General features: G+C 38.1%; 1 protein-coding gene across 8 annotated transcripts in view; it reads right to left on the bottom strand.

The window, feature by feature from the left end:
• MLLT10 (MLLT10 histone lysine methyltransferase DOT1L cofactor) overlaps nucleotides 1–12,135 on the bottom strand; it is a 242,504-nt gene that overhangs the window by 143,744 nt on the left and 86,625 nt on the right. The window lies entirely within an intron of this gene.

Raw genomic sequence — 12,135 nt, 5'->3', positions numbered from 1 at the left:
CTTATACAATTTGCTAAGACTTACTGCTTTAAAATCAAACAACTCAAACAGACCAGTTTACTCAATTTTATTCATCATGACTCCATACTGTAATAACATATACCAAGAGTTTAGCCCTAATTCAACACATCAGTTTTATATAATGAGAAAAAAAGGAAAGTCCCAATATACAATTAATCCCTGGCTCTGCCTTTTATAAAAAGTCATCAACTAACCTTAAATCACATTTTTTTTTTTTTGTAAGACTTATTTATTCGCTTCAGAGAGAGAGAGTGTATGGGCACTAGACAGATGGGGAAGGGGGCCCAGAGGAAGAAGACTCTCAAGAAGACTTCCTGCTGAAGGCAGAACCAGATACAGAGCTTGAGCTCATGACCCAGAGATCATGACTTGGGTCAAAAATCAAGAGTTAGATGCTTAAGGGACTAAGCCACCCAGGCACCCCTTAAATCACTTCTTTTAAAAGCTGGCCAAAAACTCCTTTGTGAATTGTTTTTTTAAAAGACAGACATTCTCAAAAAGTTTATGCAGAACACTATACTATTTTATAGAAACTAAGGAATTACCATATACAATTTGGCATATCTACATCAGGAACAGTTTATAGGCTTTTACATAGTTTAAATGGACATTTATGAGACAGAAGGTAAGGAAGAGCACCTAAATAACTCCTACCTCTTCTGTACGATTGTCTGTATCTATGCTCAATTTCTAATGGTGCAGTGGTAACTAGGTACCCATGCTTTGCTAGGTGAAAATGGCTTTGAAGCCCAGGTACCTAGACCAGACTTGCTCTGTTAAAAATTTAGATCTTGGACACTGAGTCAAGTTACTTGTAGAGAACTCAGATAAAATGAGAAGCAGAATTATAAATTATATGAAAATAAGAAGAGACCATAGAGAGAAAAAAGACTGTAGGACCCACAGTACTGTGACTTTCTAGTTTCAGGTCCAACTCCCCATGTATGTGGTTAAACTGCCTATTGCTGCCTTTCAGCCAACCCTATTTGTACTTTAGCTAGTTTCGGTAATTTAATTTCTGACTAGGATAAAGTCTTTGGGCTTAACTCTAACCCCATTATAGTATTTTCTCCATGGATAAACCAAATTTGTCAAGTATGACTTGCCTTGTCTTAAAATATTGCCTGGTATTCTCCCTTTAAGTACAGATTCTAATAAAATCTTAACTCTTAATTATAACATATTAACATCTATCATCTAGGAAGTGCCCAAGACATCAAACAAACATGAAAAAACTGATAACTGTCAATATGTATGTTAGTGAGATTAAGTTTGCTCCCATAAACAACTTAAAGTTAACTATTGCGTATTGGCATTTCCAGTTTAGACTGGACTGCTGCCTTTAAAAGTAAGAGGAAAAAAGAAGTAACATAAAAGAAATTATACTAACATTCTTCCACATTCCTCAGTAAACCCTATTTAATAAAACTGCCTCTGAGTCTTAGAGTTGAGATAAGGCAATTAGAAGTAAAGCTGAACACAGAAGCACAAAATATACAGAAAACAAATATAAAGAAAAATAATTTACTATTCCCTAGAAAAAGAGAAACAATGCCAAACAAAACAGAATATGTATACACATATGTACTGGCAGGTAGAGGAGGGACGCTAACACAACAGAGAAAAGCCGAACAAGGATAGAGAATCAGGGGCACCTGGGTGGCTCAGTGGGTTAAGCCTCTGCCTTCGGCTCAGGTCATGATCCCAGGGCCCTGGGATTGAGCCCCGCATCGGTCTCTCTGCTCAGCGGGGAGCCTGCTTCCTCCTCTCTCTGCCTGCCTCTCTGCCTACTTGTAATCTCTGTCTGTCAAATAAAATAAATAAAATCTTTAAAAAAAAAAAAAGGGCAAAAGATTTTTCTATAGAAAAGAAAGACAAACATGAATGGATAAAGATGTGGTGTGTGTGCACGCGTGCGCGCGCACACACACACACACACAAAAATATGGAATACTATGCAGCCATAAAAAGAACTGAAATCTTGCCATTTGCAATGACGTGGAGAGAACTAGAGGGTATATGTTGAGCGAAATAAGTCAATCAGAGAAAGACAATTATCATATGATCTCCCTAATATGAGGAAGTTGAGAGGAAAGTGGGCAGTCTGGGGGTAGGGAAGGAAAAAATGAAACAAGATGGGATCAGGAAATCAGGAGACAAACCATAAGAGACTCTTAACCTCACAAAACAAACAGGGTTGCCATGGGGAGTGGAGGAGGGAGAGGGTGGTTAGGTTGTGGACACTGAGAAAGGTATGTGGGAGGGTATGTGCTATGGTGAGTGCTGTGAAGTGTGTAAACCTGGAGATTCACAGACCTGTACCCCTGGGGCGAATAATACATTTTATGTTAATAAAAATTTAAAATTTTTTAAAAAGACAGTTGCAAGACCGTTTTCCTTTTCCAAATGATTCAACTGTCTAGAAAAAAAAAGGAATCTAAGTGTTCATCTGAGTAACTAGGATAAAGTGCCAAGCAAAACAAACATATATTAGACATATACAAAAGCAAACATTCAATGCTTCAGCGGAAATGTGAATTTTATCTTGGGGTCTTATCATCATACTGCTAATACATGCTGGCAACAACTTGCAGACACAAGATCTGTATAACAAACAAGGTAGTAAGTCCCATCAACATATGCCAAGAATTTAAAGCTTAGTGTCTTTGTTCTAAGAAATCTGTCAATGAACTTGATGACTCTACATATACTCTATCTCAGGTGATGATGTGCCCAGTTACTTACCTTCTTGAGGCTGAAAAGTGATTCTCGTTTTTCTTCCTCCCTCATCTTGTTTGTCACACTAATCACCATACCTGGTCAATCGAAACTCTTTTATTACTAAATATGTGTTCCTTTATTCCTAATACTACTCTATTTCGGACCCTCATTATTATCTCTGGAACACTGCAAAACGCTAAACAGTGTTTAAGTAACTACTCTTGTCCATCTTCCCTCTCCCATTCCTCCTCTCATTATCCTTTAGAATGGCAGACCTATGGAGTTGGTAGATCAACTCTTTATTTTTTTTTAAAGATTTTATTTATTTATTTGACAGACAGAAAAGAGATCACAAGCAGGCAGAGCAGCAGGCAGAAAGACAGGGGGGAAGCAGGCTCCCCGCTGAGCAGAGAGCCCGATACGGGACTCGATCCCAGGACCCTGAGATCATGACCTGAGCCGAAGGCAGAGGCTTAACCCACTGAGCCACCCAGGCCCCCCCGGCAGATCAACTCTTGATCTTGGTTCCGGTGATGATCGCATGGATGTGAGATCCAGCTCTGCTCTCAGCAGGGAGTCTGCCTAAAGATACTCTCCCTCTGCCCCCTCCCTCGCCACCCCACACTCTCTCTCAAATGAATAAATCTTTAAGAAAAAAAGGTAGACCTGAGCACACTCCTTCCACATAAATATAAAAACCTTTCAAGAGAAATAAAATTCAAAATCCTTAACATGATATAGGAGGCCTTTGAAAATCCGGTCCTTGACGACCTCTCTCAGCATTCTGCAGATCACATTCAAACTCCTAGCTGTACGGCCCTTCTCCCTCACCACCAGCCTCACGCTCTCTCCCTCTCACTCTGTTTCCTCCTTCAAAGCTTTTGCTTCTTCAGCCTGTAAAAGGAAAAGCCACTGATGTGCTCCTTCTTCCTTCCTCTCCTCACAGCCAGCACCTGGAGCCTTCTCACTCTTCAAAATTCAGAGAAGCTACAATCTAGTCTAAGATACCCTGCTTCTCGCTACTCTTCAGCCCTGTTACACCACATTAAGTAAACATTCTCTGTGTTCTAGAATTCTTGCACATATCATACTACCTAACGATCAATAATTTGTGCCCATGTATCTACCAGGTAGGAGCTTTATGTATTCCTCCTGCTTCCAGTAGTGTCTGATATAGAACAGAGCACGCCATACATAAATGTTGGCCAGATGAATGCACACATGAAATGTTCAGCTCCACTATCTGAAACCTAGCTTTTTAAATGGCACTAATGAGGAACCCCAAAACCAGAGAGAATATGTAGTAGTTTCAAACTTTTCCACTCAGATGCTAAATATATTGATCAATACTTCTTGGAGGGCCTGAGTGGTTCAGTCAGTTAAGAATCTAACTCCGGGGTGCCTGGGTGGCTCAGTGGGTTGAGCTGCTGCCTTCGGCTCAGGTCATGATCTCAGGGTCCTGGGATCGAGTCCCACATCGGGCTCCCTGCTCAGCGGGGAGCCTCCTTCCTCCTCTCTCTCTCTGCCTGCCTCTCTGCCTATTTGTGATCTCTCTCTGTCAAATAAATAAATAAGAAATATTTAAAAAAAAAAAAAAAAAAGAATCTAACTCCAGCTCAGGTCATGACCCCAACAACCTGCGATCGAGTCCTGGATCTGGGCTCTACGCTCAGCTTCTCCCTCTCCTCTCAGCTCATGCTCTCTGTCACTACCTCTGCCTCTCTCTCTCTCAAATACATGAATAAAACCTTTAAAAAGCAAAACAAAACAACACTTCTCTTAATAGTTATCCCACTACCATTCCTTTGGAAAAAAAAAACTGAAGGGATATTGGGCTAGCAATTTCTAAGTATTCCTCCACCTTTAAGCTTTTACAGTTAAATGACACCATGTTTTTATGGTGTTCTTTGTTTGGTCTATTATAACCCTTGCTTTACTTATAAACACTCATTTCTTTGTGGCCATCAATAAATAAAGCCTCTTCAAAAGCATATGTACAGAATACATATATCATCTACCAACTACTCTCTGGAAATCGTAGCTTTCTAAAATAAATGTCTCCGGAGCCTGGCTGGCTCAGTCAGTGGAGCATATGACTTGATCTCAGGACTGTAAGTTCAAGCTGCATACTGGATGCACAGAATCTGAGGGGTTTGAAGTGGCGGGGGGGTGGGAGGTTGGGGTACCAGGTGGTGGGTATTATAGAGGGCATGGCTTGCATGGAGCACTGGGTGTGGTGAAAAAATAATGAATACTGTTTTTCTGAAAATAAATAAATTGGGGAAAAAAAAGAATTCTTATTTAAAAAATAATAATAAAAAATAAAATCTTAGAAAATAAAAATAATTAAAATAAAATAATATGCTTCCTTGGCTCTGAAGAACACAAGTTTCTACCATCAAAAACTTCAAAAAATCTCTATGTTGCCCCAGTCTTCACATTTCTTAAAAATTATTAAAAGGTAACTAACACAGAGGGGCATCTGGATGGCTCCATCAGGTAAGTGTCCAATTCTTGGTTTTGGCTCTGGTCATATATGGTCTCAGGGTCCTAAGATCAAGCCCCATGTCAGGTTCCAAGCTCAGCGCAGAGTCTGCTTGAGATTCTTTCCCTCTTCCTCCCTTTTTTCCATCCACCCAACCCCAGGCTTACCCGTTCTTTCTCTCTAAAATAAATAAACAAAAACTTAAAAAAAAAAAAAAAAAGGTAACTTAAAGGTAACATATACCATTCATTGTTTATTACAAAATGTGTATGTCCTGAAATGAAGAACTGATTGATGCAACCTGAGAGGTCAAAATAATTTTAAAAAGGGGGTGCCTGGGTGGCTCAGTGGGTTAAGCCCCTGCCTTCAGCTCAAGTCATGATCTCACGGTCCTGGAATCGAGCTCCGCATCAGGCTCTCTGCTCAGTGGGGAGCCTGCCTCCCCCTCTCCCTCTGCCTCCTGCTCTGCCTACTTGTGATCTCTTTCTCCTTGTCAAATAAATAAATAAATAAATAAATTTTAAAAAATAATTAATTGATTAATTAATTATAAACAGAACCTGGTGATAAATGGCACAAAAACTGGCTGTTATACATTTAGGGACATGTAGAAAACTTTACAACATAGTAAGTCAACAGAATGAGTTCTCTGCAATTTAGAAACACTACATAGATATTCTAGAAAACTTCCCTTCCTATCATTCACAAAGTTTTCTTCTCTTTGTTTGTTGGTTGGTTTGTTTTATTTTTTCCTAAATCCCACTATGTTTTACCACACAAGATTATTTATTATTTTATGAACTCGTTACCACCTTCCCTTTGTACTTACTGCACTAATTTATGTTACTTTCTGTCTGGAATTATTATTTAAGCCTTTTTCCACAGGTCAAATTCCTAGTTATTCTGCAAAGTCCTTATAATCTCTTTGTATGCTTTATTCAATTCCTTGGGCAAAAGTAATCCCTCCTTTTTCTTATGTTCCATAATACGCCATTCACATTTATTATTATTACGGGTATCCCCCATTTTTCAAAAGTCTGTGCTATACCACTTTGATTTTATATGACTTACATTAATAACTGTTTTGCTAACTAAAAACAATCCGAAAAGGATTTTTGCTTTTATGAAAAAAGGCAAAAAGGGAAAGTGGTGTTCAACATTTGCTTTGAACTGAGCCATTACAGAGGCAGTACACACCCAGAACAGCATGAATGGCACTGCCAAGCTTCTTCCCAAGGAACTACACTGAGCATCTCCACATCAAGCCTCCAGAGCTTTGAACTATGTCTGTAACCATCTGTGCTTTGTCTCGGTTTATTTTGTGCATTTTTTATACCGATGAGTCCTAAGGTATCAGAAAAGTTTAAGAAAGGTTATTTTTTCAATCTGGAAATGCTCAAAACTTTTTCCATATAAATTAATGGTAACTGCTCTCTCAATTTTATACCAATTTCAGCTTAGGAAAGGTTTTACAGGAATGCTTTACTTTTGAAAGCTGCAGAAACCTGTATTTATAACATATATTATTACTATTTTCATACATTATAAATGGGGGAAGAGACAGAGGGAGAGGGAGAAGCAGACTTCTCGCTGAGCAAGGAGCTTGACACAGGGCTTGATCCCAGGACCCTGAGATCAGGACAAGCCAAAGGCAGATGTTTAACTGACTGAGCCACCCAGGTGCCCAATCATCTTTCTAAATCAGAGTGGCATATGGAAAAAAACCTGCATTTTATGCTTCTTTGAATTCCCAGTGTCTAGCACAATGCTTGATATAAAATAGGTCCACAGTAAGAGACCAATACAGTAATAAATGCTCTGCAACACTCTTTCCTACCATCCACTAAAAAATGGTGTCTTCCAAAACTCAACAATCCCATTTTCCAATTGTTCCTATCATTTCAGAATTACGTGCCTATTAGTTACCCTGAATAATCATGAACAGAATATTATTATGCATTTAAGGTTAACTATACAAATCAACAACCATAAAAAATCCAAGAAACAGGAAAGAGAGCTGACTCATGCGCACGGTTGAGACTGAACGGTGCCAGCCTACTTACATGTGGGATATAGCACAGCACTGTAAATATATCTTCTCTTATGACTTTTTAAAATTAACATCTAATGTATTATTAGCCCCAGGGGTACAGGTCTGTGAATAGCCAGGTTTACACACTTCACAGCACTCACCATAGCACATACCCTCCCCAATGTCCATAACCCACCACCCTCTCCCCCACCCCCACCCTGCAACCCTCAGTTTGATTTGTGAGATTAAGAGTCTCTTATGGTTTGTCTCCCTCCCGATCCCATCTTGTTTAATTTATTCTTCTCCTACCCCCAAACTCCCCATGTTGCTTCTCGACTTCCTCATATCAGGGAGATTATATGATAGTTGTCTCTCTTACAACTTTCTTAATAATATTTTCTTTTCTCTAGCTTACTTTACTGTACAAATACAGTATATAATACACAAAATATATAAAATACGTGTTTATCAACTTGTTTTTGATAAGGCTTCTGGTCAACAGTAGGCTAACAGTAGTTCAGTTTTTTGGGAGTCAAAAGTTATACATGGATTTTTGACTGTGGAAGAGTCAACATCAGTAATTCCTACATTCAAGGGTCAACCATATAGCACCCTCATATAAGGAAAACTATAAAATGAGCTTGATGGAGAGAAATATCATGTTTCCAGAGGTGAAGATTCAATATTATAAAAAGATCAGTTCATCCTCAAAACAATATTTCACTGTAACACTAATACAGTCGAAACTGTATTTTGTTAGTCCTAATGTTAATGTGGAAAAACAAAGACGTAACAATATTTATTCTACCATGTACTAAAATGTACATAAAGCCGTAATAATTTAGAATAGGTACTAGGGTAAGAATAAACAGATGCAATAATGGAACAGAAAAAATGTCAAAAACAGCCAACAATTTAATGATGATCAAAACAGTATTTCGTTTCTTTTTTTTTTTTTAAAGATTTTATTTATTTATTTGACAGAGAGAGATTACAAGTAGGCAGAGAGGCAGGCAGAGAGAGAGAGGAGGAAGCAGGCTCCCTGCTGAGCAGAGAGCCCGATGCGGGACTCGATCCCAGGACCCTGAGATCATGACCTGAGCTGAAGGCAGCGGCTTAACCCACTGAGCCACCCAGGCGCCCCTCATTTCTTTTTTTTTTTACGTGATCTCCACACCCAGTATGGGGCTCGAACTCACAACCCTGAGATCAAGAGTCATGTACTCTTCAAATTACTCTGTAAAACACAGATTATTCAATAGTGTTGAAAAAGCCAACTATGTGGAAGGGAAGAATGTAGACACATATGTCTACATTTGATATATATGATAAAATGAACTCTAAATGGATAAAAGACTTATATCTAAATAGTCCATTCTTCCTTCTTCTTTCCCTTACTCCTTGAGTACATTAGTCTTAGAGCCATAAGATGGGTCCAAGCATGGCAGCATCCACGCTGGGGAAGTGGGGAAGTCTAACACAGGTGTCAAAGCCCCAGCAAAGTAAGCTCCCATAGGGTGCTGAGGGTAGGTGGTGGAGTGCCAAAGCCTAAGCAAGGTAAGGAGACCAACCATTTGAGAGAAGAGGGAGGGAGCAATGACTAAAGCTAAGTATCAAATCCCAAAAACGGTGAAAAGGGCAGCCAACACAGGGAAGCAACAGCAACCCAGAGTGAAGTGCAGAATCCAAACAAGGTTAGGATGATTGCAGCATTAGAGTATCATAGCAATCCATCTGTTAATACAAGAGAGACTGATCAAATAAGTAAATTCATTGAGGATAATGGGAGCCAGGTTTTTTACTGTTGGGATGAGAGTCATAAACATGAAAAGAAAAATTTTATAAAATAAACCCTGCATTGTTGGATTTGATTTGGAGAAATTACTAAGAGTTTATGGTTCTAGCTCTCTATATTTAAAAGTACATATAGATATGTGTATATCTATAATATATATTCATATATTGAATCGGAAGTATCATTGTGACCTCACAGACTTTAAAATATAGAGATAAGCACTGAAAAAATATTGGATGTGAATGTGTATATATCTCTGTATCTATATATATACATTTATTTCCTAGCTATTCCCACTGAGAGGGCCTGGGATTAGCAATATCCCAATCTCAGTAATCACACTTAGTGGGACACCAGGGTGGCTCAGTCAATTAAGCATCTGCCTTTGGTTCAGGTCATGATCCCAGAGTCCTGGGATCAAGTCCCCAGTCGGCCTCCTTGCTCAGTGAGGAGCCTTCTCCCTCTGCCTGCCACTTCCTCTGTTTGTGCTCTGTATCTCTCCCTCTCTCTAATAAATAAAATCCTTAAGAATAATCCTTAAAAATCACCAGCAGCAGCAGCAGCAGCAGCAGCATCACACTTAGCCCCCACTTTGGTTTCTAAAAGAAATCAAGACTCCTTGGAGAAACAGGCGATGATTCCAGGGCCAGGGATCATCAGGATCAGATGAGCCTGGGAACATACTACTGTGTCCAAATAGAGAGCTCACAACATATCAAAACACACAGAAGCCAGTTGAAGATAGATGACAGTAATAGGGGAATGACTCATTAAAATAAAATAGTAACACGTAAGTCCATATTAGTCTATACTAATATAAACAGATAAACAGGACACAGAGAAAAGTTATTCCCTGAGGTGGAATGCCATCTGATGAATGCAGAACAAGTGATGCAAACAGAAAACCACCACTTGCTATCAATCACAGTAATAAACTAAGGCAAGAAATAACAATGGACACTAAAATTATTGAGTAAAAGGCACAAGGAACAAGATATTTATATACAAACTACTTCCTCACAAAATACTTTATTATAAAGGGAAAGAAGATTACTTCCCAGTGAAGAAACTTACAGACACCACCTTAATCAAGTGATCAATGGGAAAAACTGAAATCATGTACCACCTGACACGATGCAATGAGAATAAGGCATCACTTCTGTGATATTCCTGCCAAAATACAAGATCTAAATTTAATCATGAGGAAAATCCAAATAGCAGAACATTCAACAAAATAACTGGCCTGCAATCCTCAGAAGGATCAAAGTTATGAAACTAAAGGGAAGACTGAGTTACTACTGAAGATTAAAGGAGACTTATAAGACAAAGTACAATCTGTGATCTTTTTGCTATGAAAGGCATTACTGGAAAAAACAGGGGAAATCGGGAATGAAAATCAGGGAAATGATGAGGTCGGTGGATTACAGCAATAATGGATAAAAGTTAATTTCCTCTTTTTGATGACAGTACCCTGATTATGCAGGAGAAAAAAGTCCTTTCTTAGAGGAAATGCAAACTAAAGCACTTTGGGGGACGCCTCAGGCGCCGCAGCAGGTTAAGGGGCTGCCTTCACCTCAGGTCATGACCTCGGGGTCCTGGGTTGGAGCCCCACATTGGGCTCCTGCTCAGTGGACAGTCTGTTTCTCCCTCTCCCTCTGCCCCTCCCCACTCCACTCATGTTCGAGCTCTCTCTCAAATAAATAAATTAATTAATTTTTAAAAATAAAGCATTCTGAGATGTCACCATATACTGATAAATAACTCCGAAAAGGTTTACAAGAGGAAGAGCTCTTTGTACTATTAATGCAACCTTTATGTAAATTTAAAATTACTTCAAAAGGAAAAGGAAAAATACTTAAAAATATGAACTTGATGAACAATAAAGGGACTTAAAAATATGAACTTGAAAATACTAACAAAAAATTTATACATTAGCATAGAGAAAAATTTTCGTTGTGTGGCATCAAAAGCAGAAACAATAGAAAACAGCTCTGTAAATTATATAAAAATGTTAAACTTCTCAAATAGAAAAAAATTACCTGCTAAAATACCAATAACAATAAAACCCATGAAGACATAATGAAAGTTAAAAAGCAAATATTAGCCAAAAAAAAAAAAGGCAAAAGTTAAATTATAGTAAACAGCACACACAGCAAGTATACAAGACAAAAGAAAAAATCTCTAATATAAAAAACATTTTGTAGGAAAATTTTTTAAATACAGTACTAAAATGAACAAAGAGCTATTCAAGGTCAATTAGTAAACATGAATAACATTTTTTAACTATAAAATATTTAGCCTAATATTTTTCACTAAATCAAATAGTGAAGGGGGCACTTGGGTGGCTCAGTCAGTTAAATGGCTGCCTTTGGCCTAGGTCATGATCCCAGAGTCCTGGATCCAGCCCCATGTCAGGCTCCCTGCTCAGTGGGGAGTCTGCTTCTCCCTTTCCCTCTCCCTCGGCACTCAGGAGCTCTCTCTTTCTCTCTCTCTCTAAAATAAATAAAATCCTTTTTTAAATTAAATAAGTAAAAGAACAGCAAAGATTGTTTTAATGGTAATACACAGTATACCTTAACAGGATATAAGTTTATGAGCAACCTCACATATTACTCATGTGTATAAATTTCAGAGGACAATTTCATATAATACATTTACAGACGTTTCCAAAATATTCACAGCCTTTTACACAGAGATTCTATTGGCATATACAAGCCAAAGCCAAAGCCAAAGCCAAGCCAAACGAGGCCCTTCAAAGTAAGGGATTCCTTTGATGAAATGAATTTATCAAAACTAGTAACGCTCTGTATTACATGGTAAGTATCCACTAAAAATAATGGCAGAAATCTAACAGATACAGAAAGATGTTCAGGGTTGATAAAGTTTCAAAAACACACAACAGTATAAGAAAAATAATACATTTTTTTACAAATACTATATATAAAAATGCACAAAAAAAAAATCTAAAAGGATCACAAAAGGAAGACTTAGGACAATTCCTGTCTTGTATTTTTCCGTTTCCTATATTTTAAATTTTTAAATATAAATATTAATAATCTACATTATAAAACACTTAACACA

This window comes from Neovison vison, chromosome 12 (assembly GCF_020171115.1).
Source record: "Neovison vison isolate M4711 chromosome 12, ASM_NN_V1, whole genome shotgun sequence".
NCBI classification, from domain to species: Eukaryota; Metazoa; Chordata; class Mammalia; order Carnivora; family Mustelidae; genus Neogale; species Neogale vison.
Note: the sequence above shows the minus strand (reverse complement) of the source record. Positions and strands in the feature narration are given on the sequence as shown.